At 34.1% G+C, this 10434-nt stretch overlaps 1 long non-coding RNA gene across 1 annotated transcript; it reads right to left on the bottom strand.

Moving 5' to 3' along the window:
- Positions 1-1105: 1105 nt before the first annotated feature.
- On the bottom strand, positions 1106-10108 carry LOC111551802. The gene is made up of 2 exons (XR_002734468.2): positions 9983-10108; positions 1106-1330 (listed from the first exon to the last, which is right to left on the bottom strand). It is a non-coding gene; the product is annotated as an uncharacterized LOC111551802 (long non-coding RNA).
- Between the last annotated feature and the right edge of the window lie 326 nt (positions 10109-10434).

Below are 10434 nucleotides of genomic sequence, written 5' to 3'. Positions count from 1 at the left end.
CTTAATTCCTAGGTTTTCACTAAAATTTGAGGTTACTAAGGATAAGAATTATATATTCTGGTTAATATATAATTCTGTATATAAAATATGCCAAAGATGTGTTTTTATAGAGAAAAAGAATCATTTTACTAATTTATAAGTTATCAAAAGTTAATTCAAATTATGTATTAGAGAAGGTTATTTATAAAACAGGGTAGTAAGGAACCAGTAAATATTGAAGAGAGATGTAAACATAGTTATGGATATGAAGATGTGTTTTTGGTAAGGAAGGTTATAAAGAAAAACTTACAGTTTTGCATGGGAAAAGATTATGTGAGGTGAATTATTCTCCTAAACTTAAATGACTGGATGACTGGTTGTTTATTTAAAAAAAAAAAAAAAAAAGAAAGAAAGAAAAAAATAAAAAGAAAAGAAAGAAAATTTAGGACAAAACAGAAAGTTCAAGCATATTATAGATGGTCTGTGTAAGTCATATGCAGCTTTTATCCTGTTTCTCCATGTGTCTGTATTTATGCACATACAAAGAAAATAGAAAGTGGAAAAAGTTTAAGTAATTAATAAGATATTATTTAAAGCCTGATAGAAAATTGGATAAATTTGGTTGATTAATATTGCTTATAGTTAAGGCTCTTTGTCTTGATGAAGGTAAAATAAGAAATATAATAAATAAATAAATACATTGGCAGTTTGGCATTCTTTTTTAATACAATTAAACATGCAGCTAGATTTAGAGTGGTATGTGTCACCATGCTCAGCTAAATTTTGTGTTTTTAGTAGAGACGGGGTTTCATCATGTTGCCCAGGATGGTCTCGATCTCCTGACCTCATGATTCACTTGCCTCCACCTTCCAAAGTGATTGGATTACAGGCGTGAGCCACCATGCCTGACCAATTTGCTCTCTTTGTTTTACAGTGCTCTCTTAGTTCCACCATCCATGGACAGCAGTGTGTTAGAAAGTCAGTAGGTCACTTGCCTCATTGCATGGGGTGGCCACCCTCCACCAGCAAGGACAAAGGGCTGGTGTGTTGGCATTTCTGGATAGCCAGACACAGGAGTTCCTGAGCTCTTGTCTGGTGTCTGTGAAGAATGAAGTTGCACAGACAATTGAAGGGCAGAGAATTTTATTAAGCAATGAAAATGGCTCTCCAAGGAGAGGCAAACTGCAGAGGATACTGGATAGGCTGGTCATTTTCCCGCATAGTCAGGTTGTCTCTTCCATAGCCCAGCCATCTCTTCCCTGAAGTCCAGCCATCTCACTGAAGTCTGGCCATCTTCCCTTCTACCAAATGAGTCTGGGATCTTCATAGGCACAGGTTGGGGGTGGGTGGGCTGTAGGTAGTTTTGGAAAAGGCAACATTCAATTGGTAAAAGTACATTATTTAGGGATATAGTGGGCAAACATGAATAGAATTTCTCACTTTGATATTTCAGTTTCAGGCATGGATTGAAGGTAGGGTTTCACTGGGGACCCAACCTTGTCTGCCTAGAATTTCTCTGCCTCTTACCTCTATCATTACTTTGATAAGATGGGCAAAGAACCTGTCAATTTTTGATGCTTTTGGTTACAGTTCTGTCACTAGAATGCTAGCAGTTAGACATATGCAAGGAGTAATGTAACCACTTTAATACAATGAAGTGTTGCAGGCAGTCACCACAGGACACCAAATCATAGTGTTTTAATTTGTAATATAATAGACAGAATGATAGGATTTTCTGTAGTATAAATAAATATCCTATGAACTAATCCTTGTGCTATTAAGTTACAGGGCTTTGACTTCTGGGTCTGAAAAAGTCACTGCTAAATCTTGAGCATTGACAGTAGTCGAATCCTTGTCTTCAGACCCGGGAGAACATGACAATCAAAATGAACTGTTTTCTTGAGACACACAGTGAGAAATTAAACCCATTCAGTTGAGGCCCAAGGACTATTGTAGAAAAGGTTGGCATGTGATATTGCAAGAACCTATTTTGAGGGCTAAGATTAGTTCAGAATTTTTCTATGAATTAAACATTAATATCAAAAGCACACTGATGCAAGGCCTGAATCTAGGCTCATGTGTCATAATAATTGGGTTTTCTTGGAGTATTGATCTACTGTTTAATAAAGAATTGTAAAAGCTTATAAAAAGTTTATGGATATCTTATGATCAAACTGATTTTAATTAAATAGACATGCTTATAAAATTTATTAAAATAACTTTCACATTAATAATATATCATACAAAGGTAACATTTTTATTTTCACTTGTGAACATAATGTTGTGTAATATTATTAAGAGAGAAAATATTTGTGCTTACCTTTTATGTGAACTGCAGGGAAAAAGTGGAGGAGGGAGAGACAGATTCATTTGGCCTCATACTGTCTTTATTAGGTCTTATTGTTTGGGAACCTGAGTCTCCTCTCTATCAAACGGTAAACATTTCAGTTTTATCATTTTGGCTAAATGAATGACTATTTTATTGTGACCTGTGATCCTATTTTGTGATTTCAAGTGTCTTAATACTTTGATATTTGTCAAAATTTCCAAGAACAAAATTTCAAGTTCCAAATTCAGGCTTTCTTTACCTCAGAATAACTATTTTGGATATTAGGTTTCCTGAAGTCCAAGGGAGATATTACTTTTTCCTTTTGAGCTATTTATAACCTTTAACAATTGAGTATACTATGATAAACATAATTTGAGGCATACTTCTCCATCTGCCAAATTTCTCCAGAATTTGTAAAGTATTTGTATTTATGAATGTTTTGAATTAATACAACTTCTTTGAATAAGTTCAATGAGAATCTATTTTCTAACAGGACACAAGTGGAGGTACTGGTTATTTGCCCAGGGCTTTAACTGAAGTGGTCTTGTGAGAGGTCTAGCAAGGCCAATTTAGGAGAACCTATGTGGACAATTAGTCTTGCTGCATTTTGTGTGGGTAATTAGGCCAAGTATACGGGACTGCAGCTTACTTTGCAGGTGGGTTGATCCTGCTGTGATCTGTCTTTGGTGGAAGTGGGGGACTGGAGAGAGAAAGACTGTGTTTCAGAAGAAAACTAGTCACCCATGCTATGGAGCTTCCCACAATTCCCCTCCTCAGCATGAAGAAGCCAGAAAAATTGACAACAGATTCACCATGATTGAAGAATGGATAAATAGAAAAAAGGGGCTGAAACCAACCCCAATGTCCCATAGACTCTTTTTGTTTTTATTTTGATAAACATAGAAACTGACTCTTCTGGTCTTAAATCTTGAAACTTATGCCAGTTTTATCTGGGTTCTTTCCTGAGAAATGGACCCTCAGGACTATTAAAAAGTATCAAAGAACTGAAACATGCATCCAGGCAATAATATGCTCGGCCCCTCATCCATGATTGCTTCCTTACCCCACCTGAGTTCCTGTTTTTTTCATGCATAGTTACATTTCTTCTTTGCTAAATAAAGCCATAATGTTAGTTCATCAGTGAAATGGACTTAACATCCATTTCCTTGGGTGCAGAACCTGATTCTCTTGCTTCCCTGTTAATACTCATCATTTCAGTGATTGGCGTTCTGTGCTGAGAGAAACAACATTTCAGTGACTGGCTTTCTGTGCTGAAACCCTGGCATTTAGATAACACTTTAATGACAGTATGATTTTCCTTACCCTCTGCCATCAGTGAGCCAGTCTATTTCTCCTTACATGCATCTATTACTATTTATTTATTTATTTTTAATTTTTTTTTTTTAGATCATCGTGCCTTTGACGTTATTTCTGTAGAAATAGTACCCCTTCCAGCTTTATACTTGCATTACTCAGGGCTCTCTAGAGGGACAGAACTAATAGGATATATGTATATATGAAAGGGAGTTTATTAAGAAGAATTGACATACATGATAACAAGATAATCTCCCCCGATAGTCCATCTACAAATCAAGGAGCAAAGAAACCAGTGGTGGATCACTTTGAGTTCCAAAACCTCAAAAGTAGGGAAGCCGACAGTGCAGCCCTCAGTCTCTAGCCAAAGACGCAGAACCTCTGGCAAACCACTGGTGTGAGTCCAAGAATCCGAAAGCTGAAAAACTCAGAGTCTAATGTTTGAGGACAGGAAGCATACAGTATGGGAGAAAGATGAAAGCCAGAAGACTCAGCAAGTCAAATCCTTCCAACTTCTTTCGGTTTGTTTTATTCTAGCCACGCTGGCAGCTGACTAGATGGTGCCCACCAAGACTGACGGTGGTTTTGCCTTTCCCAGTCCACTGATTCAAATGTTAATCTCCTTTGGCAACACCCTCACAGACATAACCATACTTTGCATTCCTCAGTCCAATCAAGTTGACACTGAATATTAATCATTACACTACACTACTTCTTAGGCAAAAGTTGGAATCCTGATTTATATTTTAATTTATGTAATTTCATTTATTGTTATAATATACTCCTTTGGGTACTCTCTTGTAGATTTCTTCATTTTAATAATGTAATTTATATTCTAGGTTTCCCAAATTGTCAACAGTTTTAAGAATCTTTTACAAAAACTTCCTCTCACTTACTAGTGTGATTCCCATAGAGAAATAATCTATCAATCCAAAATACAACTCAATTCTTGATGTGTTTTCTTTTCTGTCTAATATCTGTAGTAAGTGTTTCATCTTATATTCCTTCCTTTAGCATACTAAGTCTATAAATTTGCCAGACACGTGGATTACAGAAAGAGCTATTTATCCTTCCAAAACTAGAATCATTGAATTCATTTTAAATTCTCCTAATAAGACACAAAGTAGTCTGTGCTGATGCCTTCAAATCTAGACATATCCAGGCTGAATGGTTTTCTGACAACTCTTAGTATTTATTCTGCCACTGCAGCTTTAAAAAGTTCTGTCGATTTTCATTCATCAGAGCTACTTCTGGGAAAGACTTTTCAGTTTGTTTACAAACTCTCTCTCTTATTCGATCTATTTCATATTACTCTGTTTTCTAGCAGCACTCCAAGATTTATTATGAGTTCAAAATTTACCTTTATAAAAACTGCTTATTTGTAGAAGGAAACAGCAAGTATATTTAGAAGCAAAGATAGAACTAGAACAAGAAAGACCCAACTTTGCAAACGTAATGTAAAAGCTGGCTAAAATCAGGATAATAGATGGATTCAAAACTTTTGGGTGTAAATTTACTGATTAATGATGTATTTAAAAGAAAAAAATGAACTTTTGCAATGAGCTAGTTATGGCAGTTAGTATCTCATTCAAGTTGTCAAACAGTATCACCAATAGTGGTAAATGATAATTAAGATTGATCAATTAATATGGAACTACTTTAACAGTTTTTTAAGTTTGAGGAAATTATACTATTTATATATCTTTGTTTTTAAAAAGCAAAGATAAATAATGGATACCATCATGTTGAAAATGATTATTCCACATGACATTACTTAATCAGAGTATCAGCTTCTGAGTTGCCTTTTAAGACCATAATACAAGGTGATGGTGGGAGTGGATGCTTTATGCTCAATAGTTATGCATCAATGGCAGGGAGAGGGCTGTTTAAAGTAAGACAATGGCAAGTGGAGCATGTAATCATAAAATTGATCCACATTTTATGCTCATGCTTCTCTTGTAAGGTGTAAGGTGTATTTTTTAAATTGATTAACAGTAGTAAACCTGCTGTGTGTACGCATATATAATGTGTATACACACATTATATATGTGTACACACATATATTTCATTTCATTATTTCATTTCATTTCATTGTATTATATATATGTATTATATACATATGCAATGAGAGTGGGAGAAACCGTTTTTTTAAACCAAAAGTGGAAAACAAACCCCCAAATTGAGCAAATTTTATGATGTGAGTCTGAAAATGTATCTAAAAGAGTGTGGGTAAACTTCAAGAGTTGCATCTTCAAATGATATGGTATATGTATGTATGTGTGTGTGTGTGTGCATGCATATGTGTATTCATATATATTTTTTCTTCCCTCCAGTTCTTTTCGTTCGTTCTGAATTCCAATTACACAGATTTCAGACTCTAATATTATCTAACTGATTCTATGGCTCTGTTCATTTTCATTAATATTTGTGTGTGTGTGTCTGTGTGTGTGTGTGTGTGGTTGTGATGGCGGTGGTTGTTTTTCACTTATTGCTGTTCCTTCAAGGTCACTTTCTCTTTCCCTTGTCATCTCCATTAAGGTTTATGTTCATCTAGGGAATTTGCTATTTCAGAGATTGTACCTTTCACATCTAAGTTACATTTTACACTTGCTTCCTCCTTATAATATGTAGATATATGAAGAATTCCTATCTTTCCTTAATTATGAGCATATTGTGGTGATCTTTATTTATGGTAGTTATATCTGCTATTTTGACATTGATGTCTGCTATTTACAATATCGAGGTTATCTTGTTATTGGTGTCATTTTTTTCCTTTTCAGAATGTTTCCCATTTTCCCAGTTTTTCTTATATAAAGTAATTTTAGATGGAGTCTTCAGAATTGTGGATAGAAACTTGGAAAGACAGAAGATTTTGTCATTTTTCTCCGTTGAGAGTTGTTTCTGTTTAACATTCAACTATCTTCACTGAACACAAATCAAACCTATTTATTGGCCCCATCCACTGTCTCATTTTAGATATAAAATTTTTTGCTGAGTTTTTTTCTTAAATCTATTCCACACATGCATAGTTCAAGGGTCAGATAGAGCTATAGTAGAGATACTTTGCCATCTCTCTTTTCTTTTCTTTTCTCCAATTTTCACAAGTTTTTCCTCTTTTTGCAGCAACCACTGATTCCCCATTTTCAGTTCTCTAATTTTCCAGGCAACAATGATGGGATTTCCACTGACACCTGATATACTATAACGTGCAGAATCTCCAGATAAAATCCACAAAAAACTGAATCGTACTTCGTAAAAATCCCCGTCTCTGAGCATGTACCTGTACCAAAATACGACAAATTCTTTTGTTAATCAGTGCTGTCTTGTATCATATCAAATTTCATAGTGGTTTTCTGAAGGCAGCCATTTCGGTGAGATCTTATTCATTAACAGGTTATGTCCTGTCAATATTCTTTTCTGATTACATGTTATATTAGACTGATTGTGGTTCAGGCTTTTAAAATGATTCCTTGGCCAGTAATGCTTCAGACCTTTACTTTGATGGTGATGTATGTCACTGAAACTAATCTTCAAATATGGTTGCATTGTTCTTTTGGCCAGAATATTCTCTCCTTTCTGTGATCAGCAACAACCCCATTGTACATCTAGCATTGTTTTATACTCACTATTTACTTAACTATTTATTTCAGTAAAGCATATGCATCTTACAATTCAGAACCACACTTTAATATTTTTCTTTATCACCAAGGTCTATGTAGTCCTCATTCATAAAGAGTAGTTAATATATGTACATTGGGTGAATGAAATGATTAAGATGAGTAAAATTATACTACACCATTCTGTAATCTCCTCTGCTGCTCCCTTGTTGATAGGGAACTTATTTGGTGTAAGTGTTGCCTCTGGATCTGAGAAAATTTTGAATATTATTTCAAGAAAATAATCATGGAAGCTAGATGAATGCTAAAGTTAAATGGAAACATATCGATAAAGTGAATTTAAAAAATAGTTGGGGAAGGTGACTTCCCTGAAAGATATTCAAAACTTGTAAACTGTTACTAAATGTTTCAACGAGCACTTCAGTTATCAAGAGAAGTACTCCTCTGGTAACTTGAAGAAATGTGTATCCTTCAAGTGCTGCATTATTCACATTGAAAGAAACAGCTTAATAAATAAATCACAAGGCAGAAATGCAGACTTTTCAATATATGATAAATAAGGATGTTCTGCACATTCTATAGTAGACACTTATCTTTTTGGTGCTGCCTAGCCTTTTGTAAAACATCTGACTCATTACCTGTCCTAGAGTCTCAGCCTTGAACAATGCAACATCAAAATAGTTCTTTGTAGAGACTTCTAGTTACTATCTCAGTCTAAAGATCACTAAGGACTTAAAAAATACAGTATTTAATGTTATTTCACCTTTAATACTTCTCACTGAGATGTGTATTACGTGGGTGTGAAAACGATCATTATTACCTTTTATCTAATTATGTTAATTTGAAGTATATTTTAAGACATCCTTCTGCCCTCTATAAAAATACAGTAAGAAAAAGTAATAATAGATTCAAATTCAGTATATAGTTGTGATACTCTGTGCTAGGTACTACTGTAGATATTAGAGACTTATAAAATATGACCTTCACTCAGGGGAATTTTAATTGATTCAGAAAATACTATAGAACACAAAATATGCTCCACTTATATTAGCAATAAAGACTACATTGACAAAAAGATTGGAAAGTATTGAAGGACTTGATAGGATAATAGATATCACCAATAATCCCTTTTATTGAGGAATGTTAGCACTCTAAATCATTTTTCATACCAATGTTTTCACACAAGATAAGTTATGTATGGGCCGTATAATATTTTTTCATTTTGTAACTTATTTCATCTAATTTTTATGTCCCAATTAGCCTGATTATTATACATTTATATTATACAAATATCAAAATATTATACATACCTCAAAAATATATACAGCTATTATATATCCATTTAAAAAAGAAAAGTGTTAACTACATAGATTTATGTAATATTTTTTGAAATGTTATCTCTGCCTTTGTAGCTTGTCTAAAAAATATAATATTCAAAATATATTATTGTAAAAAATATAGAAATTATTTATTTGTCAATATAATTATATTTTCACTGATAATTATGACATGTAAGAGGTAAAAAATAATTTTACACATTCGTATAAATCAGATATCCATTTACAGAATTTATCTAGTCAGAGCATATATCCTTTTCTCGGTCCCATGATTAAAAAAAATATATATATATTCATGTATCTGCTAAGGGGATCAAACTCCATCATTATGGTCAGTAGTCACACTTGGCCCTACTTCTTACCACACTCATACAAGATAGCTTTAAGGATCTAAAGTAAAGTGACACTGGTGGTTACGTTGAAGAAAAAAAGAATGTGATCATAATATGTTGGTTTGTTTTGTGTTAAAAAAAAAAGAAAGCTAAAATATTCTTTGCAAATTATTTAGACAGGAGTACATGTCAAACTTTTGCTTTATTTTGCTGTAAGGTAATAAAGGCCTTAAGCAAGCAAAGTAAGTATTTTACTCTCATGAGGGTGATTTTTTTAAGATAAGATAAAGCCAAACTTAGTTACTACAATTACTTGTTAGTACGATAATCTCTTTATCAATATAAACTTAAATTGTATGTTTCAGTATGTGTAGCAAATATGTGGTAGACATAGACTAAGATTAGTCCCCTCTTTAATCTACACTTTTTGGTAAGTCCTCCAAAGTTTTCTTTAAACAAGACACTTACAGTATATCACCCAGTCATATCTCCTGACTTGTGGAGAAATTCTACTAAGAAAATGATTCTGACATCTAAGATGTGTGAAAACAAGGTGTAAAGATAGTGTACAATGTTCAAGTACCTCACTGCAGTTGTCACTATAGTCAACCCTACTCTGGTGGTTCAGTGGTTCAATGACCTAAGCCATTCAATTCCCCCCTTCCCTTTTGTTTTCTTAAAGTGTGTTTGATTTAACTTTCTTAGCATGAACAGCACAAAGTCAGAGATAACCAGGTTCAGGCAGGCTTGTGTCTTTCCACAATGTCACACTTTTATTGATGCAATTTCAATCCTAAAAGCAAGCCTCATGGGGTTTGCAAGGATGCAGTTCTTCTTAGTTCATCCTGTTCACAATAGTCGGAGCTGTGAGCACACAGGCTCAAGCAATTCCACAAGTCAGTCAATATTGTAATCCATATACAATGGTATACATAGTTAATATAAAAATACTACAAATTAAACAATCCACAGCAAACAAAGTATACTAACATTTAATATCCAGAGAAAAGGGTTAGGAAAAAGGGTTAATGAATCAGTTCATGGAAAGCAACATGGAGAAAAACAATGTCCTACCTTGGCCCTGTAGAGACCATGAGCATCAGCAACTTGCAAGGAAATGTCTTTGATGTTGTGGCAGAGCCTTAGGCTAGGGTTGCCAGGTGCTTATCACAAGTGACAGCAAGACGCTGTCTAGTAAAATGTATGTTTAGAGCTGATGAAGTCCTGCTCTTTTTATGGCCACGGAATCTTCTGGTGAAGGTTGATAGTGGGAGAGTGTGCTTGGTTATGTCCTTATCTGGTTGGATGCAGTCTTTATTGATTAGGCAAAACATCTTGTCTCTGTTGGCATGGTGCCTATTGACATGTAAGATGGAGCCTTTTTCTAAGATGGATTTACTTGTGTACGGGGTGCTGTATAAATCTCTTCTATTACAAACAGAAGTATCTTGATTATTAGGAAAAAAGATCACATAAAATGTCATGGAAGTTTAACAAGATTCAACATAGAAAGTTTAGAACACCAA

The sequence above is a fragment of the Piliocolobus tephrosceles genome, chromosome X (genome assembly GCF_002776525.5).
Source record: "Piliocolobus tephrosceles isolate RC106 chromosome X, ASM277652v3, whole genome shotgun sequence".
NCBI classification, from domain to species: Eukaryota; Metazoa; Chordata; class Mammalia; order Primates; family Cercopithecidae; genus Piliocolobus; species Piliocolobus tephrosceles.
This window is presented reverse-complemented; position numbering and strand designations above follow the sequence as displayed.